Here is an 8254-nt window from a genome sequence, read left to right on the forward strand (position 1 = left end):
CGAATCCTCTTTGTTCTCCTCTCCCTCATTTGTGTCTCCTACAGGCCCGAGGGCATAGATAGTGTCCTCTCGCCCTAACAGGTGAGACAGACAAGTGAACAGATTAAACGCAGGGGCTCCCGGACAGGCTAGAGAGTCGGGGATGTGGGGAGCAGGAGCTGTCCTGTGCTAGTGGCGGGGTGTTAACAGGTGCAACCCCTTTGGAACAGTTTGACTGCATCCGCTAAATCGGAGTACATGCCTCCCCTCCGACCCAGCCATTCCACTTCCTTCTTTGGGTATGCACCCAACAGAAATGTGTACATTTGTGCCCCAAAAGACACGAAGTAGAATGTTCTTAGCAGTAGTACTCATTCATTGCCAAAATACTAGAAACAACCCAAATGCTCATCCATAGTAAAATAGAGAAATTGTGGTCTCTTCACACCGGGGATAATGAGAATCAACCATCTGTAACTACATGTAAGGACATAATCTAGACATACAGCGAGAGAAGCCAGGCATAAGAGAAGACTTCTTAGATGATTGTGTTTGCATAAAGCACAAAAACAGGCAAACTAACCGATGGGGTAGAGGTCAGGGTGGGGACACCCGGGGCAGGAGGAGTGACTGGCGGAAGAGGAACTGATGATGCTGTTTACACAGACTTCATTTTGGGACAATCCATTGAGCTGCACACTTAAGATCTGCATACTTTATGCATGTAAGTTAAACTTCAACAGAAACTGTACTTAGTACCCTGGGAGGAGAAACCCTGGGGCTGTGGGTGGGCAAATAAGAGAGCAGCCAGCTCTCACAGGGGATCAGGGCAGGCTTCCTGGAGGTGGTGCCACACAAGCTATATCTTGACAACTGAAGTGGAGGTGGCAGGACAAGGACACAGCTGAGCAGAGACCCAGGATTTTCCCTCCTCTGTGAACCAGCAGCTTGAGGAGAAGCTTTTTCTTGTCAGGAAGAGAGAAGGAGTTGTGAAAATTAATAAAGGAAACCTCATTTAAAATGGAATTGGGGGGCTGGCCCAGTGGCTCAGCAGTTAAGTGCGCGCATTTGGCTTCTCAGCAGCCTAGGCTTCACTGGTTCAGATCCTGGGTGTGGAGATGGCATTGTTTGGCAAAAGCCATGCTGTGGTAGGCGTCCCACATATAAAGTAGAGGAAGATGGGCATGGATGTTAGCTCAGGGCCAGTCTTCCTCAGCAAAAAGAGGAGGATTGGCAGTAGTTAGCTCAGGGCTAATCTTCCTCAAATAAATAAATAAATAATAAAATGGAATTGGGAAGCCCTGCAATGGGAGCTCTCACAGCACCACCACTCAAGCCGTCTGCAGACCCCACACAGGAGGAGATGTACCTTGCATCTCCACTGCCAGAAAGAAGCTTACTTTACTGCTCCAACCTGAGGAAGACTTTCTTTTTGCCCAGCAACTAGCTCAGCCAATGAGAAAATACCACAACGCAGCCAATGAGAAGCCATCAACACCCTGACAGTCTTGCTTTCCTCCAGTAGACTGTCATTCAAAGCGCCCCCTCCCAGCTTCCTCCTTTTTGTCTGTAAGGTTCCTCTCCTTTGTTTGCTGGACCTGCTTATGGTTCAGCTGTAGCTTTCATGTCCTGAAATGCAATTCCTCTGCCATTCCCGAATAAACCCGTTTTACTGGTAAAATAACTGACTTTTATTTTTAAGGTTGGCAGAGTCAGTGGCTTGAGTCCTTGACCTGACCTTGACCTTTGCCTATTCCTGCTCTGCTTCCATGTGGAAGGGCCCAAGGATTCTTCTTGCTCCAATATTTTTTTCTGGGTTTTGATGGAGAGTCACCTTCTGATCCCAACAGAGCTTAACTGTGAGCCAGAACCTTCCAGGCTTAGGGATCTGTGTGGCTGAAAAATGATCCTTTCTTCAGATGGAGGGAGTCTGGTAAGAACGGCGTTTGGAATTTGGAAGATCGTCATGGGGGTGGGAGTGGCCGGACCTGGACCTGATGTTCTTTGAGCACCTGCTGTGGGCCGGGGGACGGACAGACCTGTGCCACTGAGGACGCCAGAGATGTCCGCAGCAACCTAACCGCAGGGCACGGGAAGGATGGGAGGAAATGCTCTATAACCTGTGAAGTAGCGTGCATTAGGACAAGACCCAAGACCCATCAATATCTGCCTAAATGGCTGGGCAGCCCCGTGCATGGTGGGGGTAGTTTTGGGCTGGAGGATGGAGTTGAAATTAAACCCTGAAGGATGTCATTGACACACTTGTTATTAGAACAATGATAAAAAGCCAGGTACCGTTTACTGAGCACTTACCTGGGATAAGCCCTGTATGTCCATCTCCATATTAAACGGGTATTGTTGGTCCCATTTTACAGATAAGAAAGCTGACACTCAGAGAGAAAGGCACTATGTGAGTCCATCCACCAGAGCCCAGCACAGGCTTGTTGCCCTGGTCATCTTTCTAGTCGGTCTCTAGACTCCAGGCTCGTTCCAGCCTTGGGGCTTTTGCCCTGGCTGATCCCCCGTCCTGGGACGGTTCTCCTTTCCGATCTTCAGGTCTGGCTCCTTCTTGTTCTTCAAATGCCACCTCCTCAGGAGACGTTCCCTGATCGCCCCCGTATATGTGGTCTCCCCACCTTCCCTCTCGCCACTCTGATTCCTTGTTTATTCATTTATTGACTTGTTTACTGTCACCTCCCCATTGGACTTGTCAACAGCCAGTTATTTTACTAACAAAATGGGTTTATTCAGGAATAGCAGAGGAATTGCGACTTGGGACAAGTAAGGTATAGCAAAAGCCACAGGCAAGTCCAGCAAGCAAAAGAGAGAGGAGTTATTTTACAGAGAACAAGGAGGAAGTTGGGAGAGGTTACTTAGAACAAAAGTCCATTGGTGAAAAGCTAGGGTGGTGAGGGTTTCTCATTGGCTGAGTTGCTAGGGTAGTCAATTTCTTGATGGGGACGTAGTGTACATCTCTTCCTGTTGGGGTCTGTAACTGACTATCTTCCTGTAATTGACAATTCCTCCTGTAACTGACATTTAGTGATAGTGCTGAGATCTCCCCATTCTGCCTCCCAACTCCATTTTATTTATTTATTTATTTATTATTTTTTTGAGGAAGATTAGCCCTGAGCTAACTGCTGCCGATCCTCCTCTTTTTTGCTGAGGAAGACTGGCCCCGAGCTAACATCCATGCCCATCTTCCTCTACTTTCTATGTGGGATGCCTACCACAGCATGGTTTGCCAAGTGGTGCCATGTCCGCACCCAGGATCCGAACCGGTGAACCCTGGGCCCCCGAGAAGCGGAACATGGGAACTTAACTGCTGTGCCACTGGGCCAGCCTCATTTATTTATATTTTATCTTTATTAATTCCATTTTCTTATTTTGCGCATTTTTTCTCATTTCTTAAGATGAGTACTGTGTACCTTTGGTTTTTGTTCGTTTGTTTTTTGGTGAGGAAGTTTGGCCTCGAGCTAACATCTGTTGTCAATCCCTCTCTTTGCTTGAGGGAGATTGGCCCTCAGCTAACAACTGTGCCAGTCGTCCTCCATTTTGTATGTGGGACAATGCCACAAGATGGCTTGATGAGCGGTGTGTAGGTCCACACCCGGGATCCAAACCTGTGAACCCCAGGTTGCCAAAGTGGAGCGCACAACCTTAACCACTATGCCACTGGGCCAATCCCCCATCTCCATTTTGAATGAAGTTTGCTTTATTCTGTTTCACAGACTGAGCCCCATGAGGGCAGGGCCCTTGACTGTGGCCTGAGTGCCAAATGCAGTGTTTGGCATAGAGGAGAAGCTCAGCAAATGTTTGTTGAGGGGTTCCAGGGGATTCGAACTCAGCTCCACACGACTCCTGAGCCAGAGCTCTTCACACCCCCTCAGACCTGCTGTGCTCCTCAGTTCCCACGTCAGCCCCTGGTATGAGCCACATGGTGCCAGTGGGGCAGGGGATGGGCCTGGGTGCCCTCAGGCAGTGGGTGAGGCTGCCCTACTTGGGCTGAGGCTGCCCTGGGCCCCAGGAGACCAGCTCTGCCACTTTTCCCACCCTGACCTGGATTTGAACCTGGGCTCAGCTCTCACTTCCTGTCCTTGAGTGACCCTTCCTCATTCCAGGATCCCTCGCTCTGGACCTCAAGTGTCCTGGCCAGACTGTATTTCTGACACTCCTGGGAGAAAGAACAAAAGGAAACAGGCTGATGCTGCAGCAGGAGGGAGTCTGGTTAGACATAAGTAGAATTTCCCAACTTCGGGAACTGGAACAAACACCTGGGCGGTGGAGGAAGTGGAGCTGTGGAATCTCCTCCCCTGAGCGGCGTGAAGAACAGGATGAACATTCACCTGCTTGGGTGGGGTGCAGGGGGTGGACAGGATGACATCTGGAAGCCGCTCTCCAGCTCTTGGCTCCTGAGCTGCCCTAAGCGTTGAGGACCTGGCCAGGAAAGAGGGACGGGGTTGGCTGTGGGGCCGGGTGGTCCGGATGCTGGCGTGGGTGCGGGAGAAGGTGGAGAAAGAGGCTGAAGGGGGCAGAGGCTGTGCCTGCTCATTTAAATGAGATGATTAGGATTCCGGGATTCGAAGGAGCTTTAGAGTTTCCAAAGCAGGGTGTGGGGGCATGAGCACCGGAGTCAGGCAGACCTGGCTTTATGTCCTGTTTTACCACTTCCAAGCGGTGATGTTCTAGCCGAGTTACTTCCTCTTTCTGAGCCTCAATTCCCTCGTCTGTTAAATGGGAATAATAATGCAGATTAAAGGAAGTGACACCTTGAAAGAGGACTTTGCAAAAGGCATTATGCAAAGCGAAGGTGATGTGTGGCCGACTAGGTGAGTGTTATTATGATAACAATGGTGGTGTTGTTTTCAGTTCCACCTATGCGCAGGCATTAGGTCATTTAATCCTTACGAGAACCCTGTTTTTGTCACGCCTTCTACAGATGAAGAGTCTGAGGCTCAGAGAGGTGACAGGACTTGTCCAAGGTCATATAACCAGTTGGAACCTGACTCAGGACTTGAATCCCCACCTGATTTCAGTCCAGGATGCTGCACCCTACTCCGTGCAGCCTATGATTGACTGAGAAGATACTTTACAAACTGTAAAGTGATGAATATCGTCATCATGGTCACTTTATTTTTTATTTTATGGTAATTGATGTCCATTCACTGATTTCTCCTGGTGGGAGCAGCACCTTTCCCAGTCCTGCCACCAGGGGGCAGCAGAGCCCAGGGCTGGGACCCAGAGGTCCTGAGGGTGGTGCCCTGCCCACTTCCCACATCCTTGGGGGTTGAGCCCTCCTGATGTTTAGCTACGATGGTGGAGCGCCCGGCTAGGCAGGGTGCAAGGGAGGGCACAGCCTCCAGGAAATAGGAGCACATGCCCAGTCCTGGCCCCAGCTCTGAGAGGAACAGGTCTAACAAGCAAGATGGCGGTTGATCGTGGCCCCCTCCTCCAGGAAGCTCTCTGCTGACTCCAGGGCTGGATCAGGAGCCCCCTTCTTGGCCCATAGCCCTGGCCTCAGGGCAGCTGCATCACAGGCATGTCACCACCTCCGTGCCCCGACTGGACAGTCGGCACCTTGTGGGCAGAGCTCTCTGGTGCCTTTGGGGGTCCCGGCATGGACTGGGCACGCAGGGGGCTCAGGGTTCATTGATTACATATGTGGGGGGGTGTATCTGGGCTGGGTCCACAACCCCTTCCTTCTGAGACTCCCTGGAAGGTGGATGAAGGGGAGGATTCCTAAGACTGAAAGATGTTTACCCCAGAGGCCCTGGAGACCACCCCTGGGCCCTGTGATGGCCTGGTCTTTATGCCAAGTTCTTGGCTGCGTAATGGGATTAAAAATATCACCTCCAGCGGGTACTGAATGCTGCTTGCCCTTCATCGGCTCTGATTACCTCTTTTAACGCCTGTAATGACCGTCTGGGCAGGTTCTGTTTGTGTCATCCAAATTTTACAAAGGAGGAAACTGAGGCTTAGAAAGGGGAGGTGACTGGCCTGAGGTCACACAGCAAATAAGAGGCAGAGCTGCTTTGAACCCATGTCCGCCTGACCGAGGGCCAACTTTCTGAAGCCCTTTGCTGTAACAGCTGCCGCGTGTCCACCGGCCCCCACGGTTCTCACAGCAGCTCCATGAGGTGGGCAGACAGGGATGGGGAGCGGGAGCCAGTGTTGTACTGGAGCCCATTCAGACCAGCTCTCAAGAGCAGCTCTTCTCAGCTCTGTGTTCGGAGATGTCGAGCTGGTGCTGGAAATTGGCCCTGCCGGGAGTATGTGTTCACACTACAGGAGTCAGCATCCCTGTCCCCACCCTACACCAGAGCCGGTGGTTGATCATTTCCCAGCACACCACTGTGTGAACGTGAGCCCACGGAGGCTTAGGAAGGGGAAGTGATGAAGCTGAGATGCCCACAGGCCTCTGCTTCCTGGCCAGGCTGCAGCCCCTCTGCCCAGCCCTCCTGCCTCCGCCCTCCCTCCCTTTGCTCGCGCCCTGCCTGGCTTTGGGGATGGTGCAGGGTGCGGCAGCCGGCAGAACCCCTGATCCTGCTGTCCCCTCCAGGGTGTGACAAGTGCCTGTGACTGAACCTGCTGGGTTCCCGGCACCCCCTTCCACCTGTGGACTGGGGGTGCTCCAGACCCAGCCCCTCTTATTGACCCCACTGGCCTTATGCCCAACCAGGCAGGGGGATGCCTTGGACTCGATTCCATGGAGGTCTTTGGTGCCCCTAAAGCTGTGACCCGTGGCAGAGTGGCACTGACATCCTCCAGTGAGAGTGATACCACATGGTATCACATCTACCTTGCCTCAGCGCCCGTCTACACCTGCCCCTTCGGGGTGGGGCAAAAGAAGGCTTTGCAGAAGGCAGGTGTGGACGTGCCCTGGGAGGCTGTACTGCTTGGCTGAGGTGGTGGCCGGCAGCACTGGTCACTCAGGGCCCCATCGGTACCCTGGACTCAGCCCGACAGCCAGCTCTGGCTGGTGGATCCAGTGATTTGGGGGTCCGAGCACGCAGTAGGAGGCTGGGAGACCACCTGGAGGCGAGTACACGTGGACTGGTTGGGGGAGGAGCTGCAGGGCAGGATGGGGTGCCCACACCCTCTTTTCCCAAACGGGTGCGTCCCTCCCGGACACCCCCACTGCGTCTGCTGTTTTCCAGGAAAAAGCCGATGCAATCGCTGAGTCGGCGGATCGCGCGGGTATCACCCTCCAGGAGGAGCCTCCTGCTTCCAGGGCCCACGGGGCCGCCCAGGAGCCCTGGACCTGGCCAGGCTCCCGTTACCCATCCTGCACCATTGTTCCTGCCTGGCACCTGGCCATGCCTCTCTTGCTCTCCTTTCCCGCCGCACCCTCTGGCCCAAACATCACCTCATGCCCAAACCCAGCCTCCCTCCAATTCCCTAGATGCCAACCTTGCTCGCCCCTGGGGTAGGATGGGGGGTCAAGAGACCTGGGTTCGAATTCCAGGACCACGCTTATTGGCTGTGTGGCCTTGGACAAGTCCCTTTACCTCTCTGAGCTTCGGTTTCCTCCTTGATGAGATGCAAGTTGTCCTCCCCACTATGTCATGCTGTTAAAAGGATAAGAAGTGCCCAGCAGGGTGCCCAGAACACAGGAGGCGTTCAGGAAATGGCTTTTACAGACTCTTCCTCAGCATGACCTGTTCTCCCAGGGCCCTTGGGGAAGAAGGAAGCTATGGAAGCTTCTGTCGCCCATCTAACATTAATCAGCATGCAATTGTTTGTTCAACAGGCCCTCTAAGCATTCACCTGTGAAATGGGTTCAAGCTTCTGAGCTCTGGGCTCGAGCACTGGGTCTGGGTCTCCTGGTATTAATGGAGGTATGGGTAAGGGAGTGGGCGCGGTAATTATCAGCGTGGCAGGCGCCATCCGGGACTGACGCGCGGGACCTGGGAAGGCAGGCAGGAGAGGGCCTGGGCACAGGGATTGCTCAAGAATGAAGTGAAGAGGGAGAAGTGTGTAAGTGAGTGCTGGATTGAATAAGGGAGTGAATCAGGGAATGAATAAGTGAGTGAATTAGTGATTGAGTAAGCTAGTGCCTAAGTAATACTAGCCAACACTTATGAAGCTCTCACTACATGCCCGACATTGTTCTAGGCATTTTACTTGTCTGAACTCACTCAGTCGTCACAAAACTTTATAAGGTAGGCAGAATTATTACCTCTCTTTTATGGAGAATGGACCTGCCCCCCCCCCCCAGGCACAGAGCAGTTAAGTAACTTGCCCAAAGTCACACAGCTGGTAACTGAGTCAGGAT

Source organism: Equus caballus, chromosome 2 (genome assembly GCF_041296265.1).
Source record: "Equus caballus isolate H_3958 breed thoroughbred chromosome 2, TB-T2T, whole genome shotgun sequence".
Lineage (NCBI taxonomy): Eukaryota > Metazoa > Chordata > Mammalia > Perissodactyla > Equidae > Equus > Equus caballus.